The sequence below is a fragment of the Pangasianodon hypophthalmus genome, chromosome 19 (assembly GCF_027358585.1).
Source record: "Pangasianodon hypophthalmus isolate fPanHyp1 chromosome 19, fPanHyp1.pri, whole genome shotgun sequence".
In the NCBI taxonomy this organism is placed as follows: Eukaryota; Metazoa; Chordata; class Actinopteri; order Siluriformes; family Pangasiidae; genus Pangasianodon; species Pangasianodon hypophthalmus.
This window is the reverse complement of record NC_069728.1, coordinates 2,866,506-2,875,190: the sequence shown is the minus strand read 5'-3', so window position 1 is coordinate 2,875,190 and position 8,685 is coordinate 2,866,506. Positions and strand designations below refer to the sequence as shown.

General features: G+C 35.2%; 1 pseudogene; it reads left to right on the top strand.

Moving 5' to 3' along the window:
• The first annotated feature begins 8,523 nt into the window (after positions 1-8,523).
• On the top strand, positions 8,524-8,685 carry LOC128321829 (uncharacterized; annotated as a pseudogene).

Here is an 8,685-nt window from a genome sequence, read left to right as displayed (position 1 = left end):
TTCCATGCTTTTAATAAGTTTTTAGTGCCACTTGCTGGCTCACTGGAAGAAGTACACCATATGGCTAAAAGTAATATACTATATCTTTATAAAACACCATTTTAAGGGGCCAAGTATATAGTAGAACCCTCTTGCTTTCATTTTATTTCATTTTTCTCAGCTGTAACTGATCTGTAGGTTTGATATTACTGAGATTGATTGTAATCAGATGTAAAGGTTTACATGGTTATTATTCTTCTAGTCAACAGATTATTAGGCTGCATGTATACGTAAATACAGACAATCGGAATAGAGTAAACCAAGTGAGACCAATTTGAATGAATGATTTTTAGCTTTTTGAACAAGGTGGGTTAATATTCTGGTAATAAATAGATTAAATAAAAGTATAACAGCCATGTAAAACTTTGCATCGAATTAGTTTCACAAACACAATCACGGCACGTGCCTTCTATAACATAACAGTCGTATAATAAAACCCAGTTCATCTTATTTATATTAATCTTTATATAATAATTGTGAGGATGGATTGGTGATGTGATGGACGTCAGACTAACATTCTGAGGCAGATGCAGGACGCAGTAAAGTTCAGCGTTTTTGTCAACCATTAAGTGAGGATGTATAAATGGTAAAAACAAAGAAGAAAAACTTTGATTCTTTCTCGTGCCATTATTCCTAATATTAATATTGCTAACATTGGTAACATTGGATAATGAGTAACTTTATGTTATTTTCAACAACCAGAGCATCCATGCATTTGTCATGAAAATGTGAATTAACGAATTAAAAGCCTTTTAACTTTACTGAGGTCATCAACTCTTCTTCTCACTCTCTGTTTAATAACCACACTTGGATCTTTAAAAAAAAAACGAAAAACACACAAGCTACCACAAGCTAGTGTCCAGTTTAGGAAACATATAAACAGTTCATACTGAATCTCATCCAGATTGACAAAAATCTTTGCTTATAACCATAGCCAATTATGTGTTCACATTAATGTTTTTTTGTGTTCTGATCGAGCATTCAGTCATGTTATTAACAGATTATTAGGCTGCATGTCAACCCCTGACTGTATATGAGTGGATAACATGGTGCCATTCACTGCCATTGTGCAGTTTTAAGATTTTTTTAGGGTCAAAATGGGAGTCGCCATATTGTAAATATTGGATCCAGAGCCTGCGTACAAGAGACCAGGGGCAGAATTAGCACTAGGCAAAGGTAGACAACTGCCTTGGGCCCCCAGAAGCCAAGGGCCCCCTAAAATGCAAATTCTATATATTTTTAATTATTGATGCTAAATAACATATGCTGAAAATTTTAATATTTATGTTAAAACACTGAAATGATTTATATCGCTGTTATTTCAGCAGCGTCAATGCAAGTCTCCTCCCCCCCAACCCACCTCATGCTATGATGGAATATCGAGGGAAATGTGTGCAGTTGAATAGGGCCCCATCCCTATATTTTGCATAGGGCTCCCAAATCACTAAATCCACCCCTGAGAGACCTTAGAGGCAGAGCATGCACAGTAGATAGAGTCGGTCGGACAGTAGGTCCATCATTCGCCCGCCTACGTTGGTGATCAACACTACTTACCTCTATATATCGCTATATCAGGAGAACAAACGCAATTGTGGATTGGAATCAGATTAAAAAAGAAAATCTGTCTTATAACTATCGTTTTAACCATTGTGTGTTCCAACTATCATTATATTATCAATCAGTGTAATATTGTACATGATTGAATTTATTCAACCTAGTCTCAAATACTCAGTGGGCTAAACCCTTCTCTGGTTTGGTGTTTCACTGGTCGAGGAAAGCTACACAATAAAGCTCAGAAATCTTAATTTGCTAAACTACGTTTACATCTGTCAAAAATAGTTATACCCAAATATGTTAAACTAAGTAAGTAACAATGTATAATCTTGAAATAAATGCATTACAGAGGAAGCAAACTCTGTGCAAAGCATACGAATGATAGATTCTTGTTACATCCAAGATCTCCATGACTTCAGTCATCATGTCATGGTTACACCAACTTCATTTTGATTGTTTGTTTGTTTTCATTAAACTTTAATCTGCACTTGCATCCGTCTTCACCTCCGTTACATGACACATCAATATACAGTGCCATGAAAAATATTATTTATTTATTCTATTTTTGCATATTTGTCACACTTACAGTAATTGTTTTAGAGCTTCACCCTAAATTTAATATCAGATGATGGGCCTCATTTATCAATCTTTTAGTAAAGTTATGTGTAAATATTTGCGTAAGCCCAAGCTAGGTAAACACCTTAAGTTTTTAGTGCCACCTGCTGGCTAACTGGAAGAAGTACAGCATATGACTAAAGGCTCCCCATAAAGTCATCTACTAATCTTTATAAAACACCATTTTAAGGGGCCAAGCATGTAATAAAACCCTCTTGCTTTCATTTTATTTCATTTTTCTCAGCTAAAAACCTAGGTTTGATATTGATGATATTGACTGTAAAGTAATCAGATGTAAAGGTTTACAAGGTATTTATTATTAGGCTGCATGTATACGTAAATGTAGGCAATTGGAATAGAGTAAACCAAGTGAGACCAATTTGAATGAAATTTTTATCTATTTGAACAAGGTGGGTTAATATTCTTTTAATATTAATATTCTTTTAATTATTTAATATTCCATTAAATAAACATATAATAGCCATGTAAACTTTGCATCGAATTACTTTCACAATCACGATCAGTGTGTGTGTGTTTGGCACATGTGTGTCTGAGACATGGTACGTGCCTTGTATAATACAACAGTTGTATAAGAAAACACTGTTCATCTTACAGGTTTTAATCTATATAACATAATTGTGAGGATTGATTGGTGATGTGATGGACATCAGACTAACATTCTGAGACAGATGCAGGAAGCAGTAAAGTTCAGCAAGGTAAACAAAAGTTTAGGAAAGGCTAATTTTCTATTCTCAGGTGTGTATGTTGATCATCTGTACTGTGCAAAGCACGAAATGAACTGTCAGGGTAAAACAGAAAAACAGAGCTGGAAGTTATTTTGACTTCTTTGGGAGTCTTGTGTCCCATTACACCTGGCAAAAAGCTAACACAGCATTCCACAGTATGAACAATTAAACATGGTGGTGGTAGTGTGATGGTGTGGGGATGCTTTGCTGTCTCAGGGCCTGGGCAACTTATTTACATGCATGTGGCTTGTGAGCTAGGGCTAGAGATAGGGTTACCAAAACCACATGCAGATTCTGATTCTAACTGATTCTAACTGATAACAATGCAAATGGGTTTTGTAAGACAATCGTCACTCCACAAAACTATCTTTATGATTTTTAACTATTTTTTTGCATGCATTACTGTAGGCTTAGGGGCCAGGGCTAAGTTTAGGGTTACAGGAACAGGAGGACATAAAGCTTCCAAAATTAATATTCAAGCAGTTAATAATACCAATAGGTTTGGAAGCCAACTGATTTTTATTTAGCCAACTTTCATGATTTTTAACAATATTTGCATGTATTACACCTTATACACAAACAGAAGATTCTTAAAATCAGCTCTGAATTTAATCAGGAGCCAGTGCAATGAGGCATGAACAGGAGAAATATGATCCCTTTTCTTTGTTCCCGTTAACAGTCTGGCTGCCGCAATCTGAACCATCTGCAACTGAGACAGGGTGGACTGAGGCAGACCAACATACAGGGAATTACACCAATCCAACTGAGATGAAATAAGTGCATGGATCACAATTTCAAGGTCCTTACAAGAAAGAAAGTGTTGTAATTTTGCAATAGCTCTAAGGTGGAAAAAGCTATTCTTTACAACAGCATCAATTTGCTTATCAAATTGGAGCAGAGGATCAAGACAAACTCCAAGATTTTTTGCATAACTGTTACGTAGAGAGCCTAACTGATTTTTAAGTGGATTGTTGGATACCTGAAAGCCCAAAAAGAGAACCTTAATTTTGTTTTCATTTAACTGTAGGACGTTCTTTGCCATCCAAGTCTTGATTTCAGCTAGACATGGAAAAGATGGTCAAATAAGTATTGCCTGGTTTGGAAATCATCAGCATAAGAATGATACTTAATGTTATATTTTTGAAATATGGACCTCAGAGGAAGCATATAAGGGGAAAACAAAAGAGGCCCCCGAATGAAACCCTGTGGAACACCACAGGAAATGGGTGCAGGTGTTGAAGAAAAGGACCCAATGCTAACGGAAAAAAGTCAGACCCTTTAAATAAGAAGCAAGCCACTGTAATTCCAGGCCCTGTACACCAACTACACATTCAAGGCATTTTAAGAGAATCTCATGATCGATAGTATCAAATGCTGCACTTAGATCTAACAATATCGAAATAGCAGATGATCCAGAGTCAGTGACTAACAAAATGTCATTTGTGACCTTCAGCAACGCAGATTCAGTACTATGAAAAGCTATAAAACCTGAATGAAATTGATCTAAAATGTTAAATGTATCCAAGTATGAGATGATTTGAGAAAACACAACTTTCTCTAAAACCTTTGAGATAAAGGTCAATTTGGAAATGGGTTGGTAATTATTATATACAGTGGGGTCAAGATGAGAACCTTTCAATAAAGGTTGTACAATGGCATGTTTAAAACTAAGTGGAACTACCACATTTATCAAAGAGCTATTTATTATAGCTACAACAATAGGACTATATAGGTATCAATGACCTCCCTAAACAAACAAGCAGGCAATACATCTGACTGGCACGTGGGCTTCATCTGGGAAATTATTTTGGATAATTGATATGAGGACAAAAAATGAGACCTAATATCCTGGATTTTCTGAACAAAAAAATTCTAAAAAAAATTGTTTACATGTCTCAGGAGTAATATCGAGATAAGAGCAAGTGATAGGATTAAGGATAGACTCAGTGGTTTTAAACAGAACTTTAGGCCTACTGGCATTTTTGGCAATCAAGACCAAGAAATATTTTGATTTTGCCTCACTAACAGAGTATTGATAAACAATTAGATGGTCCTTCAGAATCTGGTAAGAAACCTGGAGCTTTTTTCCAGCTACGCTTGGCCCTCCTGCACTCTTGTCTGAGAGTGCAGGTGGATTCATTTAACCAGGGTTGAGAACTAGCCTTGGCCTTACATCTCTTTGGCCTTAGTGGAGCAGCTGTATCAAAGGCAGCAGAACAAACTGAATTAAAAACCTATGTTGTGTCAGTCCAAAGGATATTGGAGAGAAGGGGCTTTTTCCTAGCCACTTCCATGAAAGCCATACTTGTTAAGTCTTTTTCTGATTGTGCTGTCATGAACATTATATTTAATGTGCATATAAAGGCCTGTAGATCACATGGTGTTGCTCTTGGGGTTTTCTTTATATCTCTGGGCATTAAACATTCTGGCCTTGAACTGAATTTGCTGAGATGCCCACAAGATTTGCAACTGATTAATCAGATTTATCTCTGACTTGAAGGCTCTCCATTTGCAAACAATCCTTCTCACTGTAGAATGGTGAATTTCAAAATGTTTGGAGATGGCCTTATAACCCTTCCCAGATTGATGAGCAGCAACAGTTGCTTCTCTGAGGTTAGGTTTCTTCTTGGCATGATGTAGACACACATCTGAGTGCTCTAGATCACTAAAATGCTTTTATAGAGGTAGTCATACTTCTTGATTATTAACAAAATATGTGCATTTCATTAGCAACACCTGCCTGCTAATTACTCTCTTAATGATTATGGAAGTAGGAAGGATGAAGTTGTTTTTTCCCACCTGGTTTCTGAACATTGATTCACTTTTTGAGAAAAAATTACTAAATATTGGAATATGTTGTGTTTTTGTTTTCACCTGAGGTTATTTGTTTATAGAAGCTGGGGAGGACCACAGAATTGTTATTTAGGCTCTGATCAATACAAAAAATAGGATTGAAGGAAAGTGTACTTTCTTTTTCCCATGACTGTACATCTGTAGGCTTGGAGGCTGATACAAGGGAAACCAGAGCACATTCAGTTTCAAAATGTACAATTTTAACTGATAACAGTGCAAGTAGGGGTGGAAGATAATTGTTGTTCCTCTAGACTACCTTTATGATTTTTGAGGGGTGTGCACACTTATACAACCACTTATACAACCTTGGTTTCATTTTTTTATATCACAAAAAGCTGCAGTTTTAACAGGGATATGTAAACTTTATATATCCCCTGTAGGTGTACTACATGGAATAGAAAACAATAACTTTTATGTGATATTTAATGCCCTACAGTGAGCCATTTGGGATTCAACCAATAACTTATATGCATGAAAAAAAACATATATACAGCACAGAAAAAACTAATAAAGAAAGAAATTATTTTTCAATAAATGAATTCATTATTGATAAATAAATATATACATATTTTGAGAATAAACCAAACTGGAAATCAATATAAAATTAGATCTAAAAATAAAAAATCTGAGAAATATATCAATGAAAATTTTCAGTTTTACTTTGGATATAGACATGAATAAAGAGATAAATTTGTCTCATGTAGGAAATTATTTCAATTAGCTGCATGATCACAGATGTAGCCTGTCAAAGTGGACTGTAATATTTTGTGTCTTAATTTTCATATCATAGTTAAACAACTTAAACAGGTAATGGGTCTTTAGTCACAGTCCTTATTATACACAATGCACGCTACAAAATATATCACCTGGGTTATCAACATTATATAATGAAAGGTAATATTAGCTGGTTAGCTAATAGCCAAAGGCTGTTGGGATTTCAGTAGCTTGCTAGGTTTTTAGCTAGCTAGCTAGTTCATGTTAATTCTTATATGCCTCTTACACATTATCACAAGATTGGCTAGTTAGATAACTGCATGAATAAGCAGGTGTGCAGGTGTTCTTGGTAGAGTGGTAGTGGGGGGTAAATATATATTTAATAATATTTGTGAATATGTATGAATATATGTGTATAGCCTGTGTGTGTGTGTGTGTTTCCTAGGTATCTGATTGTTTTACTGTTGCAAATACTGTTATGTATATGTACACCACATCCACAACTTCATAATATATTTTTTTCTATCTTTTTCTTTCCCCTTTGCTCTCTTAATAAAAAAGAAAAAATGAAACATTTAAAACTGAAGGTGTTTGATAAATTGGTCATCTCCACTGCCTCAGTGCTGTTGACTAAGCATTTGGGACCTGAAGTGTAGACTTTCATCAGGCAACTGCTTTATTTTGATTGGCTTTCAAAATTTAATTATTTAACAAAAAGCACATGCTGTCTTTTAACTGTCTTACAGTCTGCAGTATTAATGCATTATTCAGTATTAAATGCACAATAATTGTCCATTCATCCATGCGTCCATCAGAGATTCTCGTCAGCACGATATCTCAAGAATGAGTGGTTGAATGTCTGTAGGATTTATATGGAATTATGCTTGTAACCAGCTGATGAACTGATTAGATTTTGGAATTGATCCAAACAAGGTCAAGGTCTGAAATGTTTTTTCTTCAATAGCTTCCTTCCTGTTTAATGTATATTTTAAGGGTATTTTAAGGGTATTTCTGGCAAACAAGACTTGTTGACTGTTGGTGTGTCGAGTTCCGCTTGCTTTATTGTGTTCAGTGTTAACTTTTTGTTCAATATTGTGTTTTTATGTATTTAAAATATTTTTATGTATTTAAAATATTCATTGCCTGATTTGTGCAGGTTGCCAACCATCTATTTCTTTTGTGTTCTTTGGGTTTCACCATGGTGATAGATGAAAAAGTTATTTCGCATGTCTATATATATATATATATATATATATATATATATATATGTGTGTGTGTGTGTGTGTGTGTGTGTATATATATATATATATATATATATATATATATATATATATATATATATATATATACATATATATATATATATGTATATATATATATATATATATATATATATATATATATATATATATATATATATATACAGTTAGGTCCGGAAGTATTTGGACAATGACAGAGTTTTTGTGATTTTGCCTTTATACACCACCACAATGGATTTGAAATAAAACAATCAAGATGTGATTGAAGTGTAGACTTCCAGCTTTATTTTAAGAGGTTCCACAAAAATATGGCACTTACCATTTAGGAATTACAGCCATTTTCAACAAAGTACCTCCATTTTCAAGGGCTCAAAGTTATTTGGACAAAGTGACATAATTGTAAATATAACCATAATTTTAATACTTGGATGAAAATCCTTTGCAGAAAAATCCAGACTGCCTGAAGTCTGGAGCCCATATTCTCAAAACTCAAATTCTGAGTTTCCTCCCTGGAGATGCTTTGCCAGGCCTTCACTGCAGCCACCTTCAGTTGCTGCTTGTTTGTGGGTCTTTCTGCCTTCAGTCTTGTCTTCAGTAAGTGAAAAGCATGCTCTATTGGGTTGAGATCAGGCGACTGACTTGGCCATTGAAGAATATTCCATTTCTTTGCCTTCAAACTGTTCCTGGAGGTACTGCAAAACCAGGTCGATGCGTGGAGTGGACGGAGCAAGCTCCTCTTCCCGCTCTCTGCTCTAAAAATCCTCGAATGGAGGACGTATCAGTTTAATATCTGATACGTCCTCCATTCGAGGATTTTTAGAGCAGGGAGCGGGAAGAGGAGCTTGCTCCGTCCGCTCCACGCATTGACCTGGTTTTGCAGTACCTCCAGGAACAGTTTGGGGGCA